Below are 13,903 nucleotides of genomic sequence, written 5' to 3' on the forward strand. Positions count from 1 at the left end.
TCTAACTAAACCTCTCCCTTGCAAGGAAGTTATCATTGGAGTTCTCGTTACGCGGGATTTTCATTGTCTAACTTCTGGTTAAGTCTTGGACGGTCTGTTCAGCAGAACGTCGAATACTGACCGGCAACCCAACTCGCGTCGTAAGGTCGGCGTGTATCGATCGCCGACAAAATGTCATACCGCGTTGGAAGCGTCATTTCAGTACAATTTTAACCATGGAACAATACACTCATCGGCCCGTACTTTTTTGAAAACGAAAATGGAGCAACGGTAACCGTGAATGGGGAGCGTTATCGGACAATGATAACCGATTTTTTATTGCCATTTGTTCGTGAAAATGAATTGGACAATTACTGGTTCCAACAGGACGGCGCTACATGCCATACAGCGGCTGCAACGACCAAATTATTGCGCGAAATGTTCCCCGGAAGATTAATATCGAAAAACGGCGATTATGACTGGCCACCGAGATCACCTGATTTGACGCCTCCTGACTTTTTTTTTTATGGGGATATTTAAAATCCAAGGTATACACTGGTAAACCAAGGACCCTGGCTGCGCTGAAAGACAATATCCGACAAGAAATTGCTGCCATATCGGCCAAAACATTGGGCAAAGTGATGGAAAATGCCGAAAAAAGGGCACATTTTGCGGTCAAGGCCAGAGGCGGTCATTTACGAGATATCACAATCAAAAAGTAGTTAGAACAAATCTCCTTGGACCAAAATAAATGAATTTCAAAAAAAAAATTTTAAAATTCCACTTCTTTACTTTGCTATTGCAAAAACAAATCCTTCCACTTTAAATGGCCCACCCTGTATTTGCAATGTCGATTTCCCCCGGGCAGCTTGGTTTTGATGTCTCTGTTAGGGACCCGCCGCATGTGTCGTCAATTTCGACCAATCAGAAGTGGGTATTTCCGTTAGGATAGGGGTTGAGATTTTTCAATTGTTCGATAGTTAGTTTCATGACATATATTGTTTTCCTCAATATAAATTTTTTTATGGAGTGCCGAAATCGATTGACGCAAAAATTTCATCAATACATCATGAAATGACTGAGCAATAGGTGTTTGAAATTGGACAATTTTCACGATGTACACGATTTTCGATTTTCAATTAGTACCCCAATATGTTCCCGAAAGACGTAATCCTACGTCAAAAAAGGTTTTGCTACAAACGGATTCTGATGATTTACATACCAATCGAATCGGAAATTCTCTAATATTTGTTTGATGTGTTATACATTACTGGTGTGTAAAGTGTTTCAATTGATGAAGATTAGAAACATTCCCATTTTCCCATAGACGAATTTCTTGCCAACTTGTCTTAGGAGTTGGCAGCACCATCTCAGATTGCAGGGAAACGTTGTGGGTGTAAAGACATTGGTCATTTAAGCAACTCTGCATACTTGAAATCTTCGAAAACTAATTAGACTACTTTTTGAAAAGGAAAAACATTTTTTCTTTAGTGTTTACAAAAAAATTATAATTCAAAAACCACTATATCTACGGAATTCTGGTCAGAGGATGGAATGTCGGAAGTTGTTTGAATTTTCATAAAAATTAGTTTAAAAAAATTACATTAAAAATATGTTTTAAAAATTGAATTAATTTTTCTCAAAAACGTATTTTTTGAAAAATTCTCGAAAAAATATGTGAACAGCTCATACAATTTCCAACAAGTCATCCATACATTGGAAGATGGGCACTTTTACAGGGAAGGAGTTTTTCTAACACAATCTGTTTCATGTTTTCTTTGAAAATATTTCAACTTACCCTAATTTTGTTCAAAAACAAGATAGCGATAGGGCGTATTCGACAAAGTATTCGATCTTATTAAAATATGAACGATTGTTGAAGACATTAACTTTGTATTTCTTTTAGTTTCTGGTATACATGGCATTTTTGTATGGAGATTCCTGAAAAATAATGTTTTATTCATACCATTTCTGTGTGTAAACTCTCGCGTTTGATATGCTCTTGACATGTTTTTGAATAGAAAAAAGCTTGCAGTAGATGTAAATCGCGATAATTTATACATTAAAATGTTACGAATTGAACATTTATAATTATTTTTCGAAGAAAACATGGAAAAATGGTTGTTTGGAAAAACTCTCTGCCTGTAAAAGTGCCAATCTTCCGATGCATGGATGACTTGTTGGAAATTGTTATGGCTATTCATATATGTTCTATTCAGAATTTAAAAAAGAACATATCTATAATGATATATATAAAATAATATAAAATTTTCAATTAATCTTTTTTCAATGAAATTTTAGTTTTAGAAAATATATGATATTTTTTAATGAAAACAAAAACAATCTACATTTCAATCACTAACCATCATTTCGTAGGTCTAATAGTTTTTTTAGTGAGGATGTTTCGAAAAAAAGTTGAAAGAAACTCAAAATTTCAAACAAATTATTTCAGTTTTCAATAATTTAAAAAAAAGTTAAAAAAAAACCAAAAATGGGATGGAATGGGGTGCATACAATTCATTTCGTTTTCACCGTGAAGTGACGTTCGTGATCAGGCCCATTATGCGAGAAAGTGGGAGTGTGGTAAATAATGCAAAAACTAAATGTTCCACGTGACGGACTGTCGGTTTCATATTATGAAGTTCGGTTCATTTGTCATGAACTGCAGGTGCATTGGTGATTGAATTTGATGTTTTCTCAATATCTTTTTTATTTTGCTACCCTGATCACTACACGCGGCAGATATTATCATTAGTTACCGTCGATGGGGGTGAGAATGGGTCACGGGGACTAGACTGGGTCAAAACGGAGGAAGTTACTACCTGCAGCATCTTGACAAACACTGTGAATATCTTCGAAAGCTGTGAACCGTTTAGTAGAGCAAAAGTCACATCAATTAGCGCATTGAATTTTACGAGGTTAATGCGTGCCGCGTAAATTTCGAAATTCGCGTAAAAAACCGCGTAAATTCCGAAATCCGCGTAAAAAAACCGCGTAAATTCCGGATTTTCGAAAAATCGCGCAAATTGTCCACGGTGTGGGGGGTAGGGGTATAGCCAATGTCCACGTGGATACGTGAAATAAATGTTTGAGAGAAAACAATCACATCTTTATTTAAAAATCAACGAAATTTGTTTTTCATTTTTAAGAACTTTTAAACTTTCCTTCATGCTTGTTCTGCATATTTAACAATAGAAAGGTTGAGCTGTCTGTTTTTTTTTTTCAAATACTTGTGAACACAACACAACACAGTGAACACTATGGTAGAATTCGTGGTTTTTGAAGATGCTTAAAATGAAATTGCTACGGAAGTAAATAATATAGCAATTTGGTGTCAGAGAACTAATTACAAAGCAGTTTTGTGAATATTTGATCAACCTCAAGAGCTTCTCGATAAGATACCAAATATCATATGTACAGTGTTGGAAAGAAAAAAAGTAAACAACATTACGCAAAATACTTTTTCATCATTTTGTTCTTGAAAATGAACGATGGAAAGAATGTAAACAATGGAATGGAAAGGATGTAAACAAGCCATTGTTTGTTTTCATTTTCAAATTTATATAAAACTCCCATCAATTGGATTTTTTCATCCGGTATTGTGCATAGATGTTCAATGGAGTTGGGGTCTGGGGACTGGGATGTCCACTCAAGCATTTTAATCTGTTTGGACTAAAAATAGCGTTTCGCAACCTTCGAGGTGTGCTTAAGATCATTGTCCTGTTGGAAAATATAGCCTTTAATATTCATTTTCCTGAGTGACGACTTTAAGTTCTCTTCCAAGACATTGACGTAGGACTTAGCAGTCTTCTTTACATCGATCTTGAAGAGATTGCCCACTCCATTCCAAGTAAACAGCCCCACACAATCAGTGATCCTCCACTTGCTTGCTGTTGCTTGGGTAGGCTGGATAGCTCAGACTTCAGGCTGTCATTTCTTTGTGTCTTTTAACCTCAAATTCGGTCCAAACAATCTTCTTCCAAAAGTCAATATGGCTGGAGCTCCTGGTCGTGGACCGCCAGAGGATTTTTTTCATTTCAATATAAAACATGTAAAATGCATACTCTAGTTGTAAATCATGACTATGTACCAAAATTGTATAAAAATGTCAGAAAAATTAAAATCTTTATATAAATACACAGATGCATGTTAACCCTTTGCGGTCGTATTCAATTCGGATATGCCATATTGGTTGGAATTATTTTTTCTTTAAAGAACAGTGATGCATTATTTGTATGACAATGAAAGATAAACAAGATTTTTTCAATTCGTTGTGAATTTCAGATGTGTATCTACTGAATAATGTGTTTTAAAATGCTGTTTTTATATATAAAATATATTCTAAAACTTTCGTTCGTGTGCCAGTCTCGAAACAGTCTCAGTGTCGCGAGGAATTGAAATTCGAGCAATTCGAAAAAATATAAAAAATTGTCCCTTCTTTACAAAATTAACAACAAATTTCCCACGAATAACAACAAGTTTCTAATTCGTAGGCCATCCTTAGTTTCCAATCTATCTCAACAACGTATTCGGCCAAGCTTCGGCATATCTCCCTCCACGCAGAGGTAGCTACTCGTTTAAGCTCAATAAAACTCCCATACTGTCTATTTTTCGGCAGTTCTATTTTTCTATTCTTCGTGCGATCAATCTACATTAATTATCGATTGGGGTTGGAACTGGTGAAAAAGCAGGGTAGTCCAGAATCGAAGCCCCAGTCCTATAAACCATGTAAAGGACTTCTGACTTTTTTGAAATGATGCTTTATTCTGTTAAGGCGCGTCTACATTATGCCGAATGATGCCGATCGGCCTGTACCAGTTGGCATATTCGGTTCGTTATGTAATGTGGACGCCTCATCGGGTGTACGAAGCCGAAGCCCCATCGGATGCACGAAGCCGTCACGAACACACGAAGCACAATGTCGTCAACGCTAATTTACCTCGTTTTGCTTCGGTTCGACTTTCTCGAACCGGACCCACTTGTTTCGGGTTGGGTTCGGTTTGATTCGAGTCGGTTTTCGGCACGTCGGCAAGCCCGGGCGGTACGTCCACATTTAGTCGGCTTTACCGGGCGGCCAAGGCCGATTGGCGTGATGTGGCCGCGTCTTTAGAATAGCACGGTGGTTTCGATGCAAAAACGGTAGCAAATCATTGAGGAATAATTCCTTAACTCCTATTGACATTCTTTGTTTTGAAGAGACTTTGAACTTTTCAGTTCATACGCCTCAAAACCCTTGAACTCCTAACTTTTTATTCGTGTGAGTGGAAGTCATTTGAAACAGTCCTTTCTGATAAACAAAATCTAACATGAAATAAATTTGAAAAATAAAACAAAGAATATTTTTAGTATCCATTATATCATTGTTTGTTCATCTATCTTTTAACAATAAAACAAAAACTGAACGGAGCAAAATATTCATATTTAGAAGAGTTGATGAAGTGAGAGGGTTCAAAAAAAAGACGGGTGGGTAATGTCGGGGACATAACCGGAGTGACGTAGGACTATACAAAGGGGACAGCTTTTGTTAAATATATATTTTAAATATATTGTTTTATTTTCTTCACCTACGTGAATACCTACCTATCTACCTGAAAAATGGATTAGTTTACTGTTTACTCTTTATGAATATGTTGATGGTTCTGAAAAGAACCTTTGGTGTTGTGTTTTTGTTATCACTCGATATTCCCATCTTGTTCGGCTAAACCTTCCTGTTTAGCGATTTGTTGTCACTCGCCACAGCTTTCACAGTTGGAAAACTTCTTCCCATCCAGCTTGTGACATATTTTACAGTAAATTACATTCAATGGCACGTCGCATTACCACCACTCAGTGCCGGATTGGAGGTAATTTTAACCTGTAATTGAACATTTGCGATGACAGTGGTACAGTGTCGACTTTCAATGTGGGGTCATAATTTGGATCTCTATGTTTACAAAAATGTCCAACTAAATAAGTCGCATTACATGTCCGTCCAATTAGCTAAATGTCGAACTAATTGTAGATTACTGTACTTTAAATCTGGAAACAATTTAAGAATTGGTGAAAATTTAATAATCAGGCAAGTCCCCAACTATCAATAAGCTCAGAACAACTGCCAAATTTACATACTCATCAAATCCTGGCAAACAAATTATGAAAACATCAATTTGTGTTTTATTATTATTTTGGATAATGTTTTATAAAGCATTGAACTTTATTTCCTAAACTCTTTTATGGAAGGTTTAATGGCCCTGAAAAGCGCCTTGTTTTATGGAATGGTTCCAATTAAGAAAACTTAGTACTCGTGGTTTTGAAAAAAACCATTTCGAACGCCCTCGATGCCGCCTTGTTCTGGATTTGCCACCAAAGCAGTTTGTATAAAGAACAAACTTTTTTCTTCTGCTACCTGATGCCGTTTTGCGATTGTGTTTGCCACTCGCCACTCGCTGCAACTGCCTGTTGTCTTGATGTCCGCCGAACCGAATGTGTTCTGTTCCGAATGCAGGTTTTCTTATCGTCGCAAGCAGCTTTGCCAGCTAACTCGATCACTTCGGCGGCCGAAGCTATATAACGCCGGCTAGGTGGACTGGTACACTGGTACTAACGCGCTCGACCTAGCTACCCTTGCGGGGAACTCCAGATCAACACGAGCGGGAACTCCAGATCAAGGTTCGAGCGGGATTTTGCCTTTCCCTTCACTTTTCCTCCTTTGCCATATCCAATCATGGCTGCTTGTGTTGGTTTGTTGATGTGAGGTGATGCGAAACGATGTGGTGTACGGTTCGGATGAGAATGATCGTTACGGCAGCGGAGAGGGAATTTTTAAGCTGACTGGCTGGCTCGAGAATTACGCATGTGTGAGACTGCGACCAATGTTTCCCTCATTTTTTTCTTTTTCCTTTCCAATCGTGCTTCATTCTATTTCGCTGCTGCTCTGGTTGCCCGTTTTGGTCGGTACGATTTGAGGAGCACAAAATGGACCAATCAAAAATGGGCACATAGTGCATTTTGACAATGCTTGATATTTCACAATTATTCAATTATTTATCTCAAGAAAAATGAAATGTTATTCGTTATGATAGATGCGTAGATATATTTCCTATCAATTGATGCAAAAACCTTTGCGATCTATTGAGAAATGCTCGAGTTATAAGCGTTCCAAATCTTGCATTTTTTCCTTCTTGTTCAGTGCCTAGATTTCCATTTCACCCCCTATATCTTCCGGTTAGACGTAGTCCTACGTCAATAGAACAAGGGTGCAATCGAGGTGTTTACTGGGTAATTTTTAATTAAAAAATATTCAGGAATGTCCACGTGGACAACAGGGGGAGGGGTCTGGTCAATGTCCACGCTTGTCCACGAAGGGGGAGGGAGGAGTCTAAAATCGTGGTTTTTGTGTCCACGGGGTATGTGGACAGCCCCAGAATTCGAAACGACTATTAAAGAGATCTGGGAGAGCATTCCGTTTACAGTGACCAAAAATCTTGCCTCGGCGCGTACAGACAGTGTTGGACACCAAAGGGGGCCATCCCAATAATAGGAGATTGATTTTTGTTATCTTTTAACATTTTTGAACTGATTTCAATTTTCTTTTCAAGAAAAACTTGAACTGTACACTCAATTTTGCAACGTCTGGATTGAAGATTTTTTGTTTGTGTTTTAAACATGAAGTAGAATGTGACCATTTCAATACTGACCTTCCAATATAGGGGCCCATTTCAATATTTCGGTGTGAAAAAGTGTTCAGTTTTTGAGCGCTGAAACCTCCTCAATTAAGGAATGGATTTTGGTTCCAACTACATACAATGATAGGAATATACTCAGCAATTGTTTAAATGCTACACATTACGGGTTTTCAGCTCATATAAAGTTCAAATTGATGAAAAATTGGAAGAAAGAATTCCCTACTCTCCTATACATTTTGTCTGCGCTCCCGCAGCAAAAATCTATTCATTACAAGCAACCACAGGTACGGGCGAATCGTATGGACAAGGCGAAGGAGGGAGTCAAAAAAGAGATTATAAATAAATATAGGCGGTCGTTACAACGTTAACTATATGGTTATATAAAGTGAGCGATAGTGGGGCTTGGCCACATTCTATCATCGGACGCCAAGCAGGAAAGACGCTATCTTGAAATTGATTTTCAGCATAAGAGATTGCTTCTTCTTCTTCTTTTCCTTTGTTTACGGAGACTTTAAATCTAACGATTCATTCGTCTCCGATATTCTTTTGATTTCTACTTTTTTGTTTGTTTCTCAAATTTCTTTATAAAGTTCTGTTTCTTTTAAAAATTGAATTAGATTTTTTTTCTTGTGTTTTATCATTACTTAAAATGTCCCTTAAGTTCTGTCCAATATTATTCCTAATTCTAGCTTCTTTTGTGTGCTGACAATCCAGTAAAAGGTGACTTACAGAAATGGGGGCCTCGTTGCAAGAGCATTGAGGTTTTTTTTGTTTCTTTGAAAAAGATATGTATAAGTAACCTTTGTATGGCCGATTCTAAGACGGGTGAGAAGCCGTCTTTCCTTACTGTTATTTCTGTCATGCCATGGAAGAGTGGTGTTTTTAATTCTTTGAAGAAAAGTTGTTCTACTGTTTCTCCAGGCTATGTCCCAACTTTGGCGAATCTGCTGTTTTACCCATCGTTTCGCATCAGAGCGAGGAATGGGAATATTAGGGGGTTCTTGTGCTCTGCCTCTACCGGCCAATTTGTCGGCGGCAATATTTCCTGTAATTGCGGTATGACCGGGAACCCAACAGAAGGTAATATTTTTTATTAGAAGCAGCCTCTTCTATTTGAGTAATCCACGGGTGAAGGTTTTTGCTTTTTTGAATAGCCCGGAGACAGCTCGCGGAATCAGACAATATAACAGTAGGAAGTGAATCATGTGTGCATTCTTGAGTAGCGATTAGAAGCGAAAAAGCTTCTGCGCTAAGAATTGAACATTGGTGAGGAAGAGAAAAACTACCAGTATAACGGTTTTCAAAAATTCCGCAACCGACACCGTCAGTGCTTACAGAACCGTCAGTGTATACTTGATGTTCAAACTGGAATTTTGTTTCTACGAGGTGATTGAAACAGGCCTTCACTTTTGATGGGAGATCTCCTGCACGAACTTCCTCGAGTAAATCAAGGTTAACATTCGGCGGTTTTACATTCCAATTCCTTTACATGACCGTCAAATGTACACATATATCGGGGAGATCCTGATTCGTGTGTTCTTTGAATCGGTCCTTTGCCCGAGATATTAATGGAACATCATGGTCACGTAACGAATAACGAATAGCTCTATTTGTTACAATCTTCGTAACGAGTCGATCGAATGGTAGTTGCCCATTCTCTGCCATAACAGCGAGGGTAGGACTTGTAACAAAGGCACCGATGGCTATCTTTATTGCCTTGTTATATACCGGTTTGATCGTTTTTAGTGGTTTTTCACCACCTCGGCTGAAGACGCTTACTCCATAGAGTATTTTTGGTATTAACCAAGCATTTACTATCCGTAAAAGAGACTCCCTATGTCCGGAAGCTAGGTTACCAGAAATCGCCTTCAATAGATTCAATCTATTGCGAGCATCTTTTTTGACCATCTGAGCATGTGGTATAAAACTCAGTCTCTTATCAAAAGTTACTCCAAGTATTTTGAGAGTTTGGACTGAGGGGATTTGGGTTTCGAAAATTTTAGGGTTGGAAACTTTAAAGTGAGCTTTGGGATTACATATATGCAGAAGTTTTGATTTTTCCGGGGATATTTCGAAACCAATATTTTGAGCCCAGTTTTGAACTGAATCAATTGCTTTTTGAATCTTTTCCTTGTTGCTGATGCAGCGACGCTAACTGAAACTAGCACAATGTCAACTGCATAAACAAGGATTTTTACATTCTCTGGAATTTTTGCAAAAAGGGATTGCATAATAATGATGAAGAGGGTTGGTGATATGACCGAGCCTTGAGGAATGCCATTCTCTTGGACTTTTAATGAAGATTTCGTGTTGTTGACTATGGTTCTGAAAGTTTTGTTTTCAAGAAAACTTTTAATGTAAAAACCTAGTCTTCCACGGATCCCCCAGTCGAAGAGACTCTTCAATACTAGATACCTCCATGCTAGATCAAATGCCTTACTTAGATCAAGTGATGCCACATCTGCGTGGTGATATTTCTCAATAACGTCATGTACAGTAGCCTCCAACTCTTCTAGGTGATCTTCTGTGCATTTTCTTGCACGAAAAGCGTATTGCCTTGGATCGAGCAACTTATTAGACTCCAAAAAGGTCTTGAGGCGTCGATTTACTATCCTTTCTAGAACTTTTCCAACACAACTCAAAAGAGTTATAGGTCGGAAATTGTCCAGAAGATGTTGGTTTTTGTCTGGTTTCGGAAGTGAAACTATCAAACCTTCTTTCCAGCAATTGGGAATATTCCCGCTGGACCATACCTCATTATAAAGTTTCAATAATACTTTTTTTTTCAAGGTAGGTCAGGTTTCTCAACATAGGATAGCTAATCTCATCTGATCCTGCAGTTGTCTTGTTTGGCTTTAAATATGGCAGACCTAGCTTCACTGCGTGCCTTCTGGAATTCCTTCAACAGAATGGGCTTGAGTGGACTATTTGAGTTGGTGTCTCCTCAATTTTCGTAAAGCCTTTCTTCTGCATTTAATAGCAGTTTTTACCTCGGGGGTCCACCAAGGGACGCACCTCTTTCCAGGGTTTTCACTGGTTCTTGGAATGTGTTTTAATGCAATTTCGAGGATGGTTTGAGAAAAGGTTTCTGAAGACCAATTCTGTCTGGATAGGAGGCAGTTTTCAGTATCCAATTGGTAACTAGTCCAATCTGCATGTTCAAATTTCCACCTTGGTCTAGTGGGGACTTCCGGAGAAGTCTGACCAAGGGAAATAATAATGGGGAAATGATCACTATTACAGTTGTCTTCATAGACATTCCATAATAGCTTCGAAACAAGTTGACTAGAAGCGATAGTCAGATCAATGGCGGTTGTGAGACCATTAGAAGAGTGTAATCTGGTATGTTGACCATTATTCAAAATTTGAAGGGAGTGATCAGAAGTGAAATCTTCAATTATCTCTCCTCTTCGATCAAGGTGTGTGCTTCCCCAAGTATGAGAGTGATCGTTGAGATCACCCGTAATTATAAATGGTGAGCAAAGCTGGCTCACAAGATGATCCAGTTGACCACCTAGTGCAGCCAAGTCGGCATGATGTGGAATGTACAGGCTCACAACTGTAACTGTAATTGGGAATTTAACTAAAATTCCTATTGCTTGCATCGAAGTGTTAACAGCTTATAGGGAGTCCCAGTTTTTATTGCAATTGCTACCCCATTTGAAGAGGGGGTGGGACCTTCTTTGAAGTAAGTTACATAGTTTTTTATGTAATCAGAGCAAAAATTACCGGGAGTCATTGTTTCATGGATGCACAAAACAATGGGATTTATTTCTGAAATTAGAAAGTCTACTTCTGAGACCTCTTACGTTCCATTGGACGGCTAGATTAGTAAAATTATTGAAATTAATTCTTGTAATATTATTGGCCATTTTTAAAATTTAGTTTTGGGAGGGGCAGATGTACTGCTACCAGAAGCGGATGACTGTAGCCTCATTTTATCAAAAGAATTGTCAATTTCCATATTCGTTTCCATTTGTGTGTTGTTGGGTTCGATTATGTGTGGTTCTTTGTTAATTTGTTTTGTTTTTGGCGGAGTTTTTAAGTTTTCTCTTGTCGGAGTTTTTTTTTAGCTGGTTGTTGTCCGTTGTCAATTGTTAAATGTCGTTTGTGTTTCTTTGTCCGTTTTTTGTTAATGTATATGGTATGTTCTGTCGGTTGTTCAGTGTTATTTTCAGTGTTAATGTTTTCGCGTTCACTTTCCGTGTCCATTTCTGTCAAAGATTCGTTTACGCAAAGCAAATCGATTTTTTTGTTCAGATTTGCAATTTGGTTTCTAAGATATTCGATTTCACGATTTTTAATATCGATTATTTTATTAAATTCTCCCTCAGTTTTGTTTATAGTTAGCCTCTGTTGCGCTACTCCAGCATAGGTAGTGTTACCGCCTTTTGCTATTTTGCGCGCTTCTTCGAAAGAGAGACCCTTTAGGAAGTGAAGCCGTTGGACTTCTTTTTCATCCTGATAATGCTGACATCTTCAATTGAAAGAACCGTGATCAGCTGTTTTTCATCTTAGACAAAACAAAGGTTTGTTACATTTGGTTTCACTGACAATTTTATGCTCTTCGTCACAAGTGCCGCAAAACGGTTCCTTCCTTGGGCATCGAGCCTTGGTGTGACCAATATTCCAGCACTTGTAACACATCATAGGTTCTGGGACATATGGGCGGGTTGGAACATTTAGAGGACCAAAATTTATATACCGAGGAGGAACAGTACCCAATATGTTTAGAATCAAGGTTGGAAGAGGAGTAACGATACCATTGTTTCCTTTTTTGTCATGCGATATATTTTTGTCACATTTTGATCGCTTAGGCTCTTCATGAGATCGTCTTCAGACATCTCAATGGCCTCCCAGCATGTAACGACGCATTTTGAGAAATTTTTTGTTGGATGGTAACTGATACTAATGATGGTTCCATCAATTAATGTTTTCAATGAAAGCAGTATTTCAACTTGTTCAGGTTTTCTGACTTTTAAAACGTACCGTGTACGGGTTTCTTCGGTGTGGGCGTTTTCAATCTCACCCTTCACCGCATCTTCAATAGATTTGCCAACTATGAACGGGTTCTTAGGAAGGGTCCAACCTTCTTCTGCTTTAAGTAGAAGAAAGTGCGCTGCCCCAAACTCACCATAAGGATCCATCCATAATGGCATTGTATCTGTATAATTTCTTTTTTTTTACTTCTATCTGGTGGTAGAGTTCCACCGCTGTTCTTTGCCGCCATGATGACGGCTGGGCTAATTAACCCACCGTGTTATTAATATATTTATTTATAATTCTTTTCAATGAAGAAGAATGGAAAAAATCGTCGCTTACCGTTTGCTTGCCGGTTAAAAGATCAGTGATAACTGTGATCACCGATTACTCACCACAGAAACACTTTAAATTAAGCGGAAATAAACCACTTGACCTCAGGAGAGGCCCCAACTAGCACACAATTCACCTGGATTAGCCAGTAATTTCTTTAAATTTTCTTTTTCACTCCTATATCTTTTCTAACTAATATGTATTCCTTGAATTATGATTTCAAATATAAATTAGCATTAATACAAGCTTTTACAACACTCTCACTATACAACACCACGAAGCGCAGTTTTGGTGGGAAAATTGTAACCTGGAAATAGAAAGGTAAGAAGAAAACGTTAGTGGGTAGAACTTGAATCAAGCAATACCCGTGAGAGATTGCTGCATTTGCCGGGGATGTATGCGGTGCGATACCGCAAGAGTGAGAGACAGGAGTTTCAATGGGATGTGGAGCAGGAGAGCCTATCGAAGTGTGTTAAAAGCGGTGGAAGCGTCGCGCAGGGTGAATGAGTGGCTAACTGCATATTTCATGATCTTGAAAATCCAAGATGACGACCGCTACAAAATGGCGGATTACATATTTTCTCAAAACTCTATCAATATGAGTATCAAACGAAAGGGATTGATTAGTAGTATACAGTAGTTTATGAAAAATGTAAATCCAAAATGGCGGCCGCTAAAAAATGAAGGATTACATATTCACTCAGAACCCCATCAATATGGGTATCAAACGAAAGGGCTTGACTAGTAGAACACAGTTATTTATGAAAAATGCAAATCCAAAATGGCCGCCAACACAAAATTAACGATTTTTCAGTTAATGTAAAGCTCAAATTGATGAAAATTGGAAGCAAGAAAACCCTAATTTCCCATACATTTTGTCTGCGCTAACGCAGTAAACAGCTACTCATTACAAGGAACCACAGGAACGGGTGAACGTAGGGACAAGG

The sequence above is a fragment of the Toxorhynchites rutilus genome, chromosome 2, assembly GCF_029784135.1.
Source record: "Toxorhynchites rutilus septentrionalis strain SRP chromosome 2, ASM2978413v1, whole genome shotgun sequence".
NCBI lineage: Eukaryota > Metazoa > Arthropoda > Insecta > Diptera > Culicidae > Toxorhynchites > Toxorhynchites rutilus.